The sequence below is a fragment of the Gossypium hirsutum genome, chromosome D10, assembly GCF_007990345.1.
Source record: "Gossypium hirsutum isolate 1008001.06 chromosome D10, Gossypium_hirsutum_v2.1, whole genome shotgun sequence".
NCBI classification, from domain to species: Eukaryota; Viridiplantae; Streptophyta; class Magnoliopsida; order Malvales; family Malvaceae; genus Gossypium; species Gossypium hirsutum.
In genome coordinates this window covers 40181523-40199988 of record NC_053446.1, presented here as the reverse complement: position 1 = coordinate 40199988, position 18466 = coordinate 40181523, and positions in this window count along the sequence as shown.

Sequence of the window (18466 nt, the reverse complement as noted above, 5' to 3'; positions counted from 1 at the left end):
TTTAATTAGTTATACATAGCTTAATTAATTATCATTGTTTAATTGGTCTAAAATCTGGACGAATTTAAGTATGCATGTTAATTGTGTTTTATTACATGTTATTAAGTCTTCTTAAATCCTACTGCTTATAAATATGTTTTTATTCCATGTTTTTAATGTGTCTTGTCCTAACCGAATTAATTATGTCTTAACTTAATTAATTGTGTCTAGTTTTAATTATGTGAATTTAAATTGTCCAGATTATGTTCTTAATTATGTTCAGCTGAATACAAATTAATTTAAGTCCATTTATCCCTTTTGTAGGTTGGCCGAATGTGGGAGTGCATTTAAGCAAGATGCATGTGATACGATCTCGGTTTAGTAGTTGAGTCCGTGTCGTTTAGTTCCCGATTGTAAACGAAGAAGTAGATTAGATGAGAAGGAGTTAGAATATATTTGTGTACTAAGAAGTAAGATAAGTTCGTGCAAAGTTGGATGTGGATTTGGTTTAAGTCGAAATGGTATGAATAGAATGGAAGAGTTCGGTTTAGGATAATTAAGAAATGGTATTTGGTTTTGGTACGTTTTGGTATTTGGGAATTGGTACGAAATGGTATGAAATTTGGTACGAATTGGAAATGGTTCAAAGAGGTCAAGAATGAACCAACACTAAAGAAAAGTGTCGACCCGAAACTTATAGGACCTAAATGAATTGGAAATGGTTGAAAAGGACCTTGACCCGATACTTAGGAAAGTATGAACCAAAGGTATCAAAGGTGAACGCCACACTCGGGTTTAAGGAGTGATAAGTTTGGAAAAGACTCGAAAAGATGCCACTAAAACCTTAGATAAGTCTCACGGGTCTAGAACGAAATTTGAGAGAAAATGCCTCACAAATTTGGCAGCAATTCGCTAATTAAAATGTCAAAAGTTCCTTACAAAGTGAAAATTCATCTATTTATAATAATCCACTAGGCTAGCCGAATGGTCACTTAAATTCCTTAAAAATTAAGCAAATGAATTACTTAAATGGGCTAGCTAGATTCGGCTGAACTTGGAGCTCCAATGGTCACCTTCTAGATGGACAATTGAACTTGGAGCTTGAGGGAGTAAATGGCAGCAGCTACATTCGGTTGATGTGCTTAAAGGAGCTCATTTAATTGGCAACTATTGCTGAAAAATTACCAGTAATTAAGAAGATGTTGAGTAGTCACTTTGAGTGTGAAAACCAAGTTTTGAAGAGTCTTTGAATGTGAACACCTTGATCCGAACAGCCATGATGTATTCAACAGTGTGTAAGCAATAAATTCGGGTGAATGGTCACTTAGGAGACTTCAAACAGCAGCCAACTTCATTCTCCCATTCATGCATGTGCCGTCCCCTTCATGTACCCTCTTTTAATACCTTTCATGCTCCAAAAACGTTCATGGATGATGTACCTGCAGCAACATTCATAAAATAATTCAAATTCATGTTTAGACACATTAACTTAACACAAAAATGCTGCACATTAAATTCGGCAGCCTTAGGACATAATTAAAACAAGTAATAAAGTTAACATATTAAAAACAAGCTTAAAAACATATTTATAAGCTGTATAAATTAAGACAAAATTAATAACATGTCATAATAACTAAAATATCATGCATAATTAAGTTTGACCAGATTTAAGACCAATTTAATAACGAAAATTAATTAAGCTTGTAAATAACTAATTTAACTAACTCAATTAATTATTTCAGCTACTATATTATTGACTAAGTTATTTTGAGCTAATTTTGAGCTGGTTCGAATTTAATGAGCTGAAGTGGAGCTTAATTCAGCTCGTAACAAAGTGCAAGGAAGGCTCATCGAGTTTGTCCAAGCTTCATCAATGCGTCCAACCAAAGTCTCGCCCCAAACATGATCTACTAAGGCCGAAACAGCCTCCTTGAATTGTTTAGCTCGTGATCGGGTGATTGGACCCTGAGGCAGCTCCAAAGGCTCCTTGCTCGAGCTAGGTTGGACTTGATGATGTGATCCAGCCTGATTAATTGAGTCAGGTTCACTTAAGATGCCCGATCGTCGACGAGAAGCTCGTTCAAATTTGTAGATAGATGGAGTTTGAATGTTTTATAAGTGGAAGGTAGGCAAAATGGGTTCAAAGGATGGGTTTTGGTTTGATGAAAGATAGGTTCGGTTTAACAAAGAATTAAGTTACAAAGATGATAAATAAATGGAAATGGATAAAGAACTCAAACTTTAAGAATGATTCAATACTAAAAAGTATTGCCCCGAGTCTTATATTGCTTAAGGTGAATTTTGATGAAGGATAGAAGCGGACCTTGACCCGTTACCTATATGGAGGTAAGAACCAAAGGTATAGGAAGATGGTTGAACGCCACAACGATTCGGTGATAAGTTCAATGGAGTTCGGATTGACACCACTAGCAAGCTAGATAAGTCGCTTCGAGACTCGAACGAAAGAAGAGAGGAGGTAACCTCACAAGAACAAAAGTTCTATTAAGTTTAATTGATCAAATTCTGTAACCTTTTACAATAAACAAGTAAGCTATTTATAAGCCTAAAATGCCTATTGATATTCGGCATCTATGTTGTTCACACTAACTTAAATTCTGTTCACACAGGTATTTAACATGTTCACACAAATAGCATTAAAATCCAGTTCATGCTTGAAGATGGTACATGAATTGGTCGAACAATCATGATGCTTCACTTGATGCATTCATGCATCCTTAGCCTTGAAGAATCTCCATAATTCCATGAATGTGCAGCTCTTTAATGATCCTACATCTCCCTTGGCTGAATGAGGCATTAATGTGCCTAAAATACTTGAATGGTCATCTTGAAAATGCATGAATCATGCATGAAACGTCCCATGTATTTTCCCCCATAAATATGATCCATGAATCTTCAAATACATGAACTTTCAGCAACTCCCTCTTGCATGAACGTCCCAAATGCATGTGCTCCTTTAAATGCCATCCATTGAACCTCAATTGTGCATGCACACTCCCATACATTCCACCAATCCCTTCATGAACCTGCAGCAAATTAAATCAGCAAGTTAAATGCATTTCAAACACATTAAATTAGCAGCATATGAACTCAATAATTTGCACATTAAATTTGGCCATACATATTAACAATTTTAGACATATTTAAAACATCATAATTAATTAAGTATTTAATTTAGATATAATTAAAACACTTAATTAATTATTTGTCCAGATTTTAACAAATTAACTAACTTAAGATAAACAACTAATTTAACTAATGACAAATTAAATGGTTTATTTCAGCAAAATAAATGCAAGCTAAAGAAAGCTAAAAATAAGCTCATTGGGTTAAGATTGAGCTGAATTGAGCTTGAGTGAGTTGACTTGAGCTCGAGTGAGCTGGAAACGAGCTAAACGGAGTTTAACGAAATGAAATTGAACTAATTCAGCTCGCATGGATTTGCAAACAATGCTTAGGGAGCTGATCCAAAAGTGTGCCCGGGGCATGGTCGTATCATCCCCTCCCTCTTTAAAGCGATTTGTCCCTAAATCGGGCCATTTACTCGCGAAAAATCGTTGAAGATTCTGAAAGCCACAATTAACTTGGATCAAAAGAAGCTCATTCGCATGCCCTCCCTCTTTAGGAGGGTACCACTTCACATTGTCACCTTTAAAAGAATAAAACGAATTAGTGACACGATGAAGATTAAACACAAAGGAACTTTTTGAGATTTGATTCACAGTTTGAACAAATAATCCAATACCGGGGTCGAAAATAGAAATCGTTCTTACCTTTTTCTTCAATGGAAACAAACATAAATCACAAGGCATTTGATAGCTATGGTTTTGGAAGTCAACTTTCCATGGTTCGATTACCTTAGGCAATGATATAAAATGGTGTTCACCGGGGTCAAAGACAAAATTTTCTCTTGCCATTTCAATTTGATTTGGCAATTTCATGACCGACTTCATAGAAAGAGCACTAAGCAACTCAAAATCATTATCATTCAAAACATGTTCGGATCTTTTAGTCCACAGTTGAGAACATCCTCCGAAAACAAAATTTTGATTTTGACTTAACAAACCAGCAAGATTCACATGGCTCATTTTCAAACTTAAAGACAAAGTATCATACAAACAAAGATTGTTTACACATTCATTCAAACAAATTTTACGATGCTTGCTTTCTTTCATGGATGATTCATAATAGCAAACTCCAGGATTAAAGACATGATTTTGACTACTCGATCCAAATGGCAAAAAGAGTCCTTTTATCTCCAACAATTTACACAAATTAAACAACGAGGGTGTTAACATACTCAAATTCAAACAAGCAAACCCTTTAAATTTCATTCGAAAAGATTTACAAAAACATGGAAATTTCACACCAAAAATTAGATAATCCACATGATCAACACAACCAAGCAGATGATATGTCAACTTTTGATCACACAATTCCAGATTTTGTTGGTGCTGATTTATTCGCCCTTCATCAAATATCTTGCCAATGGCGTATTCATCAATACATTTCCATTCCTTTTCAACATGATCAGTGAGAATGAACATTTTATGATGTGATCCGGCTTGGTTGATTGAGTCGATTCACTTGATTGCCCGATCGTCGACGAGAAGTTCGTTCGAAATTGTTTTAAGATGAAGATTGTTTTCAGTTTAAGCGGAAGACTTTTAAAAGGGTTCAAAAGATAGGCTAAATTCGGATATTTTGTAGGTTCGGTTTAATAAGAAAAGAAATAAAGTTTATATTTAATAAATAGGATGGAGATGGAAAAATGAACTTAAGTATTAAGAACGATTCAATACTATGTAAAGTATTGCCCCGGGACTTATATTGCTTAAGGTGGGTTTAATGGAAGTCGAAGATGGACCTTGACCCGTTACCTATAGAGAGGTAGGAACCAAAGGTATAAAAAGGTGGATGAACGCCACACCAGGATGGTGATAAGTTCAAAAGAGAACGATAGACGCCACTAGCACGCTAGATAAGTCAGATCGAAACTCGTACGAATTTTAGAGAGGAGAAAACTCACTCTTTGAACAAAGTTCATTCAAATGATCAAAAGTCAAAAGTCAAAAGTCAAAAGTCCTTTACAAATGAAATCAACAAACTATTTATACTAGTTTCTTATGCTAACCGAATAGTCCATTCATGAACTTAATGATTAAGTAATGAACCTAAATTAAGACATGAACCTTCTAGAAAAATGACCAATGGTGTCCTTGTCCATGTTCGGCCGAATGGTACTTCAATGGGCAACTTTATGGCTAAGGAAATGAACTTGAAGGCTTGGTGAATGTATGGGAGAGCAATGGACATGTCTAGGTTCGGCCAAGGTGTGAATGGACACTCCAAGAGATGCCTTTTGGCCGAATAGGTACTTAGGAGATCAATGGACAACAACCGATGCATGTAAGTGAATATTCATGCATTCTTCCATTCATTGTATTAAATCATTCATGCATCATCCTTACGTTCATTGAACCAGCCCATTCATGAATCATCTTTAATTGTGTTCCCACATCATGCATTGTAAGTAGACGTTCATGCACCTAGCTTGAATGAATCTCCACATTCGGCTGTACCTAAAAACACACATGAACTTAATTAATTTCAAGCAAATTCAGCTGAACTAAATTAAAGTATAATGTGAACATCCTAAATAACATTGAGACAACTTAAATATTAACAAATCATAACACATAAATTCGGCTGGACAAATTTAAAACATGTAATAATTTAGACAAATTAAATGACATCTAGACACCTTTAATTCAGCCAAATCAAGACATATTAAACACTTGTAATAAATTAAGACATATTTAAAAGCTGTAATGAAACTTATTTACATGCTTATTTAAATGGTCTAAAACTCCAGCAAATAAAGTTAATTTAGCTAAAGAGCTAATAATGAGCTGAATTGAATTTAAACTAAGCTCAAACGAGCTGAATTAAGCTCATGTGAGCTAAAATAAAATTCAGTGAGCTGAACCAAGCTAAATGGAGCTTGAGGAGCTGAATTCAAGCTGAGGTCAAGGGCATCCTTGACCAGGGTCATATCATTCCCCCCTTCTTTAGAATGACTTGTCCTCAAGTCGAGCCATTGGTTCACTCGATCGCAGCAACTTTTACTTAGCTTTCCTCGGTCGAACGGGATGGATTGGAATTGGGACAACTGAAAGGAATAACCATGAGTTAACAAGAATGGTTTCAAATAAATTTGTAATCCAAATGCAAGCAAAATAGAATAAGAAAATCCCATGGGAGTGGACGGATGCAAAGCAACATGTTCACAACCATGCAAACAAACTAATTTACTCGTTAATGCCTCGTCAATTATTCGAAACGAAAATGAACATGTTCTAAGGCAATCAAATGTCTCAAATCGTTTCCACAAGTCATAACCAATATGTGAATAACGAATCAAATCAACAAAACAATCTTTGGCACCACCTAAAGAGAACAACGATGTTTCAAAAAGTTCATGAGCCTTACCTTTAAAAGTAGTAAAACAAAGATCATTTTTAAATAAAGCTGAACAGTTAAACACATCACAATTTAAATTCCTTGCAACAACCAATTCTTCAACAAAAATTTTATTACCAACCGAATAGGGCAGAGAAATTTTAAAGTTATCGTAAATCATACCTTGTTTACCTCGAGGGATGGAAAAACAAGGATCATTTTTACCTTTGTCGATCATCATAAATCTTCTCTCCTCGGAAATGTAGTCTAGTCGAATCTCTGTGGCTGAATTAACCTTAACGAAATGAAATGCGAACTTCAAATACAACCACAAAAATGGATTAAGGAATGAATTTAAATTGAAATCAAATTTTTCATACCTCAGTTCCTTATTCAACACCCAATTATCAAAACAATAGAAATTGTTCACACAAAATTGATGAAGCTTGACTTTCCCATAAAACGAACCAAAATAGGTTCCGGGTTTAAAAACTTGATTTTGAGTATTCATGCCAAAATGTAGCAAAAATTTCATTAAACCAAACACGTTAAACCAATGGGATTTTTGCATACACAGGGATAAACAATTAAAACTTTTTACATTCATCAATTCATACTTGCACAAATTCATGGATTTTCCACAAAGCGTTAATTGGTGCACAAAATTGTCACAAATGAAGAATTTAATCGCCTTTCGTGAAAAACCGTCATCACGCAAAATTAAACCTTTGGTTTGTTGATTGGAACAAAAATCAACCACATTCAGGGAGTAGCAATTAATCAGACCAAAATAAAGAGAGCGTTTAGAAATTAAGTCACTAAAAAGTAGTTCAACAATTTTCAAACCTGGGGGTCGTGACTCGATCGTTAACATTTCCTCACCTCTCTTACCTTTGAACTCTTGAGGCACGTTTTCATCTTCAACCTTACCTATACTGACCATATGAAAATGTCTTTCATCGGAAAGGTAGTGAAGTTGAAAATTATCGTTTGATATCTCGGGCACTTGGAAAGAAGAAACAGAACAAGAACAAGTTTCATATGGATTAGTCGAAATGCTCCTCACTTTTTCTGGTTCGTTTATCTCTTTTTCTCTCATTTCTTTTCTAATCTCAACTTCTTTTTTCTCTTTTCATTTCCTCTCTCATTTTCACTTTTATTTTCGACCTCACTCTCTTTTTGGATTTCTTTTTCTTTTTCAATCTCTTTTTCTTTTCTTTCGATTTCTTTTTCTCGCTCGTACTCTTGTACAATCTCAATTTCTTTTTCGAATTCTTTCTCTTCATTTTCTTTTTCTCTCGCTTTTTCGATTTCATTACAATGTGCAGTCGACACGAAAGAATCAAAAATATAATCATTTGCCCCAAAGGAAGAGAAAATATTTTCATAGGCTTCTCGTCCATTTCTTCGGGAACAATCCTTCGGGAAGGACTTCTTTGAGTCATACGATGAATAACTCGTCCTCTCTCGTTTGTCATGTCGAGAAGTTGCAAGCTCTAGGTTGTCGCGTCTTGAATTCCTTGACGAATAGGAATCCCGATAAGAATCTCTTAGAGAGTAGTCTTTGGGCGCGTATCGCCGTGATGATCTCGACTCTGTTTCTCGACTTGGTGGATTTTGTTTTCGTCTGGCTCTTTCCTCCACTCGATCCAATCGATCATGCAATTTATCAAAATTTGATTTCACAATTCTACGTATCTCTTGCTTCAAATATTGGAAATCTGATTCGGAAAATTCTTGTGACATGATTTTTTTTTTTTAAAAAATGATTAAAATAAAATAGAAAGTAAATACCTCACCACAAAAATCTCACGTTTCACTCACAATGAAAATTGGATAACACTCCACTCGTGTTTACACTCGTTAAATGGCTTTTGCTCGCTCTAATGTACTCACCACTCGTGCCTTTTTCCGCTCGTCTCACTCTCGTGAATTCGTATTTTGTTTCAAGAAGACTTATTGCGGCTTAGAGGGTCGGCTTCAAAATGGGTTACAAGGAATAATGTCGGGTGTAGGGTAGGCTGAATAAAGAAGAAAATTGGTTTAAAATGTGGCGTTGGGATGGTAAATAATGGTAGGAAGGGAAACTTGATGATCGAAGTAAATAAGAGAAGAAAATAAAAACTCACAAGACTTTTCACTTTTTTTTTAAACTTGATTTTTTTTTTTGCTCACCTTTTTTTTTCTTTTTTTTCTGCTCGATTTTTTTTCACTTTTTTTTTGAATTTTTTTTCAATCAAATTTTTTTTTCGAATTTTTTTTGATTTTTTTGTTACTCCAATACAATAGTAAGCTAAATACAAGGGAAAAAAATTAAATTACAACTCAATTTTTTTTTGATTTTTTTTTCACGTTTCGAACCTACTTGCGGCCTGATACGAACATCGGTACTCCTCGTTTTAGTAGCTCTGATACCAAATGATGTGATCCGGCTCGGTTGATTGAGTCGATTCACTTGATTGCCCGATCGTCGACGAGAAGTTCGTTCGAAATTGTTTTAAGATGAAGATTGTTTTCAGTTTAAGCGGAAGACTTTTAAAAGGGTTCAAAAGATAGGCTAAATTCGGATATTTTGTAGGTTCAGTTTAATAAGAAAAGAAATAAAGTTTATATTTAATAAATAGGATGGAGATGGAAAAATGAACTTAAGTATTAAGAACGATTCAATACTATGTAAAGTATTGCCCCGGGACTTATATTGCTTAAGGTGGGTTTAATGGAAGTCGAAGATGGACCTTGACCCGTTACCTATAGAGAGGTAGGAACCAAAGGTATAAAAAGGTGGATGAACGCCACACCAGGATGGTGATAAGTTCAAAAGAGAACGATAGACGCCACTAGCACGCTAGATAAGTCAGATCGAAACTCGTACGAATTTTAGAGAGGAGAAAACTCACTCTTTGAACAAAGTTCATTCAAATGATCAAAAGTCAAAAGTCAAAAGTCAAAAGTCCTTTACAAATGAAATCAACAAACTATTTATACTAGTCTCTTATGCTAACCGAATAGTCCATTCATGAACTTAATGATTAAGTAATGAACCTAAATTAAGACATGAACCTTCTAGAAAAATGACCAATGGTGTCCTTGTCCATGTTCGGCCGAATGGTACTTCAATGGGCAACTTCATGGCTAAGGAAATGAACTTGAAGGCTTGGTGAATGTATGGGAGAGCAATGGACATGTCTAGGTTTGGCCAAGGTGTGAATGGACACTCCAAGAGATGCCTTTTGGCCGAATAGGTACTTAGGAGATCAATGGACAGCAACCGATGCATGTAAGTGAATATTCATGCATTCTTCCATTCATTGTATTAAATCATTCATGCATCATCCTTACGTTCATTGAACCAGCCCATTCATGAATCATCTTTAATTGTGTTCCCACATCATGCATTGTAAGTAGACGTTCATGCACCTAGCTTGAATGAATCTCCACATTCGGCTGTACCTAAAAACACACATGAACTTAATTAATTTCAAGCAAATTCAGCTGAACTAAATTAAAGTATAATGTGAACATCCTAAATAACATTGAGACAACTTAAATATTAACAAATCATAACACATAAATTCGGCTGGACAAATTTAAAACATGTAATAATTTAGACAAATTAAATGACATCTAGACACCTTTAATTCAGCCAAATCAAGACATATTAAACACTTGTAATAAATTAAGACATATTTAAAAGCTGTAATGAAACTTATTTACATGCTTATTTAAATGGTCTAAAACTCCAGCAAATAAAGTTAATTTAGCTAAAGAGCTAATAATGAGCTGAATTGAATTTAAACCAAGCTCAAACGAGCTGAATTAAGCTCATGTGAGCTAAAAAAAAAATTCGGTGACCTGAACCAAGCTAAATGGAGCTTGAGGAGCTGAATTCAAGCTGAGGTCAAGGGCATCCTTGACCAGGGTCATATCATTTTATATGGACTTTCACCTTGCGCATCCAAAACATGCATTCCATTGCAAGTTAAAGATAAACAACCAATACCATCAAAATGATATTTTTCAAAAGCAAGAATCTTCTTATCATTAGACAAAACAAATGGATCATCATCAATCAAAGAATGACAAATAGCCACGTCAAAGTTCAGATTCTTTCTAAAGACCAAATCATCAACAGTGTGTCCATCAATAATCGAGTAAGGCAGAAGTGCTTTAAAATTTTCAACATTCATACCTTGCTTACCTTTTGGCATAGGCGAACTAGGATCGTTGAGAACATTACCTTTTTTAGCCAAAATGAACCTTCTCTCATTCGAGAGGTATTAGAGTTGAAAATTATCGTCACTTGGCCTTCCGGAGACCTGAAAAGAGGAAACAAAACAAGACAAATTCTCATGTGGTTTAGTAAACAGATTCCTCACTTTTTCTTGCTCTTTTGCCTCCTTTTCTCTCGTTTGTTTTTTCTAACTCATTGTCTTTTCTTTCTTTTTCAATTTTCTCTTTTCCTCACACTTTTGTTCAATCTCAATTTCTTTTTCGATTTCTTTCTCTTTTTCACATCCTTTTTCAATCTCAATTTCTTTTTCCATGACACTCGTTTCTTTTACACTCTCGTTTCTTTCTTCAATCTCACTCTCTTTTTCAATTTCTTGTTCCTTTTCTTTCATTTCTTTTTTTCGTCTCTCGATTTCATTCCATATATGCTCATTTTCTCTCATCAACATTTCTTGTCTTTCCTTTCTTCTTATTTCTTTTTCTTTTTGCCTCGCTCTTTCATTATAGGATGGAGATGTTACAAATGAATCAGCATGAAATGACTCTCGTTGGGTATAATTGGAACGACTTTTATACAAAAAATGATCACCTCTTCGAGATTGATTCTTGGCGGACAAATACCTCGGTGCATACGAAGGACTACTTGTGATTTCTCGTTCGTCACCTCAGAAAGCTTTAAACTCAAAACTTGCTTTGCTTCGTCTTGAGTTCCTCGTTGAATAGGAATCATGGTATGAATCTCTTCCCAAAAAATCAATGGATGTGTGCCTTCGTGATGATCTTGTCTCCGTCTCTTCACCCGGTGAGTTTGGCTTCCATCGGGCTCTTTCCTCCACTCGATCCAATCGATCATGCAATTTATCAAATTTTGATTTCACCATTCTACGCATCTCTTGCATAAAATATTGGGATTCTGATTCGGGAAATGTTTCTCGAGACATGATTAAGTAATGACAAGAAGATGTTAGAAAAAAATAATAAAGAAAATAAATACCTTACCACAAACCTCACAAATTCGCTCGAAAAGGAAATAATGATTTTCACTCGCACTCGTGTTTACATTCAAATTTTGGCTTTTTCTTTGATGTAATTTCACTCGTGCCTTTTTCCACTCAACCTCTTCTCACAATTTCGTGATTTGTCTCGGTAGACTTAATTTGCTGCTTGAGGGTCGGTTTCAAATTGGTTACAAGGGATAATGTCGGGTGTAGGGTAGGCTGAATAAAGAAGAAAATTGGTTTAAAGTGTGGCGTTGGGATGTGTAAATAATGGTAGGAAGGGAAACTTGATGATCGGAGTAATAAGAGATGAAAATAAAACTCACAAGACTTTTTACTTTTTTTTTGTTCTTTTTTTTACTTTTTTTTGGAATTTTGATTTTTTTTTATACTCCAATACAATAGTAAGGTAAATACAATAAAGAAGAGAGAAAATAAAATAAAATTACAACTCGAGATTTTTTTGATTTTTTTTTGAAACTTTTTTTTACAAACCTATCTTTCGAGATAGCTACGAACGTCGGTGCTCCTCATTTTGCAAGCTCTGATACCAAATGATGTGATCCGGCCTGATTAATTGAGTCGGGTTCACTTAAGATGCCCGATCGTCGACGAGAAGCTCGTTCAAATTTGTAGATAGATGGAGTTTGAATGTTTTATAAGCGGAAGGTAGGCAAAATGGGTTCAAAGGATGGGTTTTGGTTTGATGAAAGATAGGTTCGGTTTAACAAGGAATTAAGTTACAAAGATGATAAATAAATGGAAATGGATAAAGAACTCAAACTTTAAGAATGATTCAATACTAAAAAGTATTGCCCCGAGTCTTATATTGCTTAAGGTGAATTTTGATAAAGGATAGAAGCGGACCTTGACCCGTTACCTATATGGAGGTAAGAACCAAAGGTATAGGAAGATGGTTGAACGCCACAACGATTTGGTGATAAGTTCAATGGAGTTCGGATTGACACCACTAGCAAGCTAGATAAGTCGCTTCGAGACTCGAACGAAAGAAGAGAGGAGGTAACCTCACAAGAACAAAAGTTCTATTAAGTTTAATTGATCAAATTCTGTAACCTTTTACAATAAACAAGTAAGCTATTTATAAGCCTAAAATGCCTATTGATATTCGGCATCTATGTTGTAAACACTAACTTAAATTCTGTTCACACAGGTATTTAACATGTTCACACAAATAGCATTAAAATCCAGTTCATGCTTGAAGATGGTATATGAATTGGCCGAACCATCATGATGCTTCACTTGATGCATTCATGCATCCTTAGCCTTGAAGAATCTCCATAATTCCATGAATGTGCAGCTCTTTAATGATCCTACATCTCCCTTGGCTGAATGACGCATTAATGTGCCTAAAATACTTGAATGGTCATCTTCAAAATGCATGAATCATGCATGAAACGTCCCATGTATTTTCCCCCATAAATATGATCCATGAATCTTCAAATACATGAACTTTCAGCAACTCCCTCTTGCATGAACGTCCCAAATGCATGTGCTCCTTTAAATGCCATCCATTGAACCTCAATTGTGCATGCACACTCCCATACATTGCACCAATCCGTTCATGAACCTTCTTGAAAGAGCATCAGCTACGATGTTTTCCTTACCCTTTGTATACTTAATGACATAGGAAAATGACTCCAAATACTCTACCCACTTGGCATGGCGTTTGTTTAATTTGTGTTGTCCTTTAATGTGCTTTAACGCTTCATGATCCGAATGGATCACGAACTCCTTCGGCCACAAATAGTGTTGCCAAGTCTCGAGAGCGCGGATAAGTGCATACATCTCCTTGTCATAAACGGGGTAGTTTAGCACGGCACCATTCAACTTTTCACTAAAGTAAGCGATCGATCTCCCGTCTTGAGTTAACACGGCACCTATTCCAACACCTGAGGCATCACACTCAATTTCAAATGTTTTAGAAAAATCAGGCAATGCTAACAACGGAGCTTTAGTAAGACAATCTTTAATAATATTAAAAGAATTTTCTTACTCTTCGCCCCAATGAAAAGTCGAATTCTTCTTGATAGTGCTTGTCAACGGTGCAGCCAACGTGCTAAAGTTGGGTACAAATCGCCTATAGAAACTTGCTAGGCCATGGAAGCTTCGCACTTGGCTTATGCTCGTCGGTCTCGGCCATTCTTGAATCGCCTTAATCTTTTCTGATACGGCCACGCCTTGGGCACACTTTTGGACCAGCTCCCTAAGCATTGCTTGCAAATCCATGCAAGCTGAAATAGTTCAATTCCTTTTCGTTGAGCTCCGTTTAGCTCGTTTCCAGCTCACTCGAGCTCAAGTCAGCTCAATCGAGCTCAATTTAGCTACAATTCAGCTCATTTATTTTATTGGTTGAATAATTAGAGTATTTATTAACTTAGTTTAAGTTATTACAGCTCATAATTATGTTTTGATTTATTTCATGTTTTTAAAGTTGTCTTAGCCGAATTTAATATGTTTAGCTTAAGACTTTATTAAATCTGTCCAGCCGAATTTATGTGTCATGTTTATTAATATTCAAGTTGTCACAATGTTAATTAGGATGTTCACATTATGTTTTTAATTAAGTTCATTTGTCTTATGTAGGTGCACCCGAATTTGAAGATACATTGGGCAGATTCATGCATGTAGATTCAATGAATGTGAAGGTACATCCCTTTGGACAGCACATGCATGTAAGGAATTAATGCAAGGTGCATGCATAGAAAGGTTCAATGGACGGCAATCAAGAGGCATTTGCATGTTCATGATGGTCATTCATGTATTTGAAGATTCATGGATCAAATTAATGATGGACCATGCATTGGACGGTTCATGTATTGATCATGTGTTCACACCTTGTGTTCACACCATGATGACCATTCAGTTGGATGTTCACACACAAGAGTCTACTCAAGCTCCTTGTTCACACCAAGTTTGATCCTTCATGAAGCTTCATTTAATTAAGCCACTCATGGTGAAACAACATGAATTAAAGGCTCCATTAAAGGAGTTAGCCGAATCTAGCCATGCATGCATGAAGAACATTTATCCAAGTACATCATGCATATTCATGAAGCTAACCACTCACCTCCCATTCGGCCGAACATGGACAAGAACATCATTGGACATTTTTCTAGAAGTTTCATGTTTTAATTAGGTACATTACTTAATTGTTAAGTTCATGAATGGACTATTCGGCTAGCATAAGATACTAGTATAAATAGTTGGTTATTTTCAATTGTAAGGGACTTTTTGCCATTTTGATAATATATTGAAGATTTATGAGATTTTCTTCTCTCAATTTCGTCAAAGACTCGTTGGCTTATCTACTAGTTAGTGGCGTCAACCTTGCTCTTTGCAAAACTCGAACTTATCACTTTCAACCCAAAGTGTGGCGTTCATTTGATACCGAGGTTCCTATCTTTGATAGATAGTGGGTCGAGGTCCTTTTTCATCCGTTTCATCCACCTTAAAGACATATAAGATTCGGGTCAACATTTTCCTTAGTGTTGGTTCATTCTTGTTTTTAAGCCTTTCTTTCCATTTCACCTTAAACCGAAAAATTCCCTACCTTTAATATTTGTTTTTCCTTCTTCTTAGCCGAAATACCTTACCAACCAATTCCTTTTTAACCTTAAATGAACCATAAACATCTTCATTGAACAAATATAACTCTTTGATTCAAGACGAACAAAACTTCATCGTTTGGACGATCGGGCAACGAAAACGACTCGGATTCATCAACGAGGCCGGGGCATATCATTTGGTATCAGAGCTGGTAAAAACGAGAAGTACGAGCACTCGAAGTCAATTTGAAATAGGTACGTAAATCGTAGCTTCAAAAAAAAAAAGTTAAAAAAAAAGGTTTCGAAAAAAAAAAAATCCGAAAAAAAAAGAAGGAAAAAAAAATTGAAAAAAAAAATTGCATACGGTTTAGGTGCGGACGAAAAGAACGTGAAAGATCCGTAAAAAAAAAGTCTGGAGACACTTCAATAGAAATTTTTCCAAAATCTCATTTTACACCCTTTTATATCCCCCGTAGTGAAATTTCACGCAATTAAAAAAAAATTTCGATATAAAAAAAAAAAAGTGTTTCGAGTTTGTAAGTTTGGCATTTTCTTCCATTCATCTTCTAAGCCACACTTAGCCTAAAGCTTTTCTTGTATCTTTTAGCCTACCCGTAACCTAACATCAATCCCTTGTAAAGCCATTTGAAGCCGACCCATTGAACTACGATAAGGTCACGACGAGTCGCTTACGAAATCACGAGAGGAGATTGAGTGTAAAAAGGCACGAGTGTTGAGAGAGCATTAGAGAGAAAAAAAAGCCATTAAAGAGTGTAAACACGAGTGGAGTGTTATCCAATTTTCATTGTGAGTGAAACGTGAGATTTTTGTGGTGAGGTATTTACTTTCTATTTTATTTTAATCATTTAAAAAAAATGTCACAAGAATTTTCCGAATCAGATTTCCAATATTTGAAGCAAGAGATACGTAGAATTGTGAAATCAAATTTTGATAAATTGCATGATCGATTGGATTGAGTGGAGGAAAGAGCCAGACGAAAACAAAATCCACCAAGTCGAGAAACGGAGTCGAGATCATCACGGCGATACGCGTCCAAAGACTATTCGCTAAGAGATTCTTATCGGGATTCCTATTCGTCAAGGAATTCAAGACGCGACAACCTAGAGCTTGCAACTTCTCGACATGACAAACGAGAGAGGACGAGTTATTCATCGTATGACTCAAAAAGTCCTTCCCGGAGGATTGTTCCCGAAGAAATGGACGAGAAGCCTATGAAAATATTTTCTCTTCCTTTGGGGCAAATGATTATATTTTTGATTCTTTCGTGTCGACTGCACATTGTAATGAAATCGAAAAAGCGAGAGAAAAAGAAAATGAAGAGAAAGAATTCGAAAAAGAAATTGAGATTGTACAAGAGTACGAGCGAGAAAAAGAAATCGAAAGAAAAGAAAAAGAGATTGAAAAAGAAAAAGAAATCCAAAAAGAGAGTGAGGTCGAAAATAAAAGTGAAAATGAGAGAGGAAATGAAAAGAGAAAAAAAGAAGTTGAGATTAGAAAAGAAACGAGAGAAAAAGAGATAAACGAACCAGAAAAAGTGAGGAGCATTTCGACTAATCCATATGAAACTTGTTCTTGTTCTGTTTCTTCTTTCCAGGTGCCCGAGATATCAAACGATAATTTTCAACTTCACTACCTTTCCGATGAAAGACATTTTCATATGGTCAGTATAGGTAAGGTTGAAGATGAAAACGTGCCTCAAGAGTTCAAAGGTAAGAGAGGTGAGGAAATGTTAACGATCGAGTCACGACCCCCAGGTTTGAAAATTGTTGAAATACTTTTTAGTGACTTAATTTCTAAACGCTCTCTTTATTTTGGTCTGATTAATTGCTACTCCCTGAATGTGGTTGATTTTTGTTCCAATCAACAAACCAAAGGTTTAATTTTGCGTGATGACGGTTTTTCACGAAAGGCGATTAAATTCTTCATTTGTGACAATTTTGTGCACCAATTAACGCTTTGTGGAAAATCCATGAATTTGTGCAAGTATGAATTGATGAATGTAAAAAGTTTTAATTGTTTGTCCCTGTGTATGCAAAAATCCCATTGGTTTAACGTGTTTGGTTTAATGAAATTTTTGCTACATTTTGGCATGAATACTCAAAATCAAGTTTTTAAACCTGGAATCTATTTTGGTTCGTTTTATGGGAAAGTCCAGCTTCATCAATTTTGTGTGAACAATTTCTATTGTTTTGATAATTGGGTGTTGAATAAGGAACTGAGGTATGAAAAATTTGATTTCAATTTAAATTCATTCCTTAATCCATTTTTGTGGTTGTATTTGAAGTTCGCATTTCATTTCGTTAAGGTTAATTCAGCCACAGAGATTCGACTAGACTACATTTCCGAGGAGAGAAGATTTATGATGATCGAAAAAGGTAAAAATGATCCTTGTTTTTCCATCCCTCGAGGTAAACAAGGTATGATTTACGATAACTTTAAAATTTCTCTGCCCTATTCGGTTGGTAATAAAATTTTTGTTGAAGAATTGGTTGTTGCAAGGAATTTAAATTGTGATGTGTTTAACTGTTCAGCTTTATTTAAAAATGATCTTTGTTTTACTACTTTTAAAGGTAAGGCTCATGAACTTTTTGAAACATCGTTGTTCTCTTTAGGTGGTGCCAAAGATTGTTTTGTTGATTTGATTCGTTATTCACATATTGGTTATGACTTGTGGAAACGATTTGAGACATTTGATTGCCTTAGAACATGTTCATTTACGTTTCGAATAATTGACGAGGCATTAACGAGTAAATTAGTTTGTTTGCATGGTTGTGAACATGTTGCTTTGCATCCGTCCACTCCCATGGGATTTTCTTATTCTATTTTGCTTGCATTTGGATTACAAATTTATTTGAAACCATTTTTGTTAACTCATGGTTATTCCTTTCAGTTGTCCCAATTCCAATCCATCCCGTTCGACCGAGGAAAGCTAAGTAAAAGTTGCTGCGATCGAGTGAACCAATGGCTCGATTTGGGGACAAATCGCTTTAAAGAGGGAGGGGATGATACGGCCACGCCTTGGGCACACTTTTGGACCAGCTCCCTAAGCATTGCTTGCAAATCCATGCAAGCTGAAATAGTTCAATTCCTTTTCGTTGAGCTCCGTTTAGCTCGTTTCCAGCTCACTCGAGCTCAAGTCAGCTCAATCGAGCTCAATTTAGCTACAATTCAGCTCATTTATTTTATTGGTTG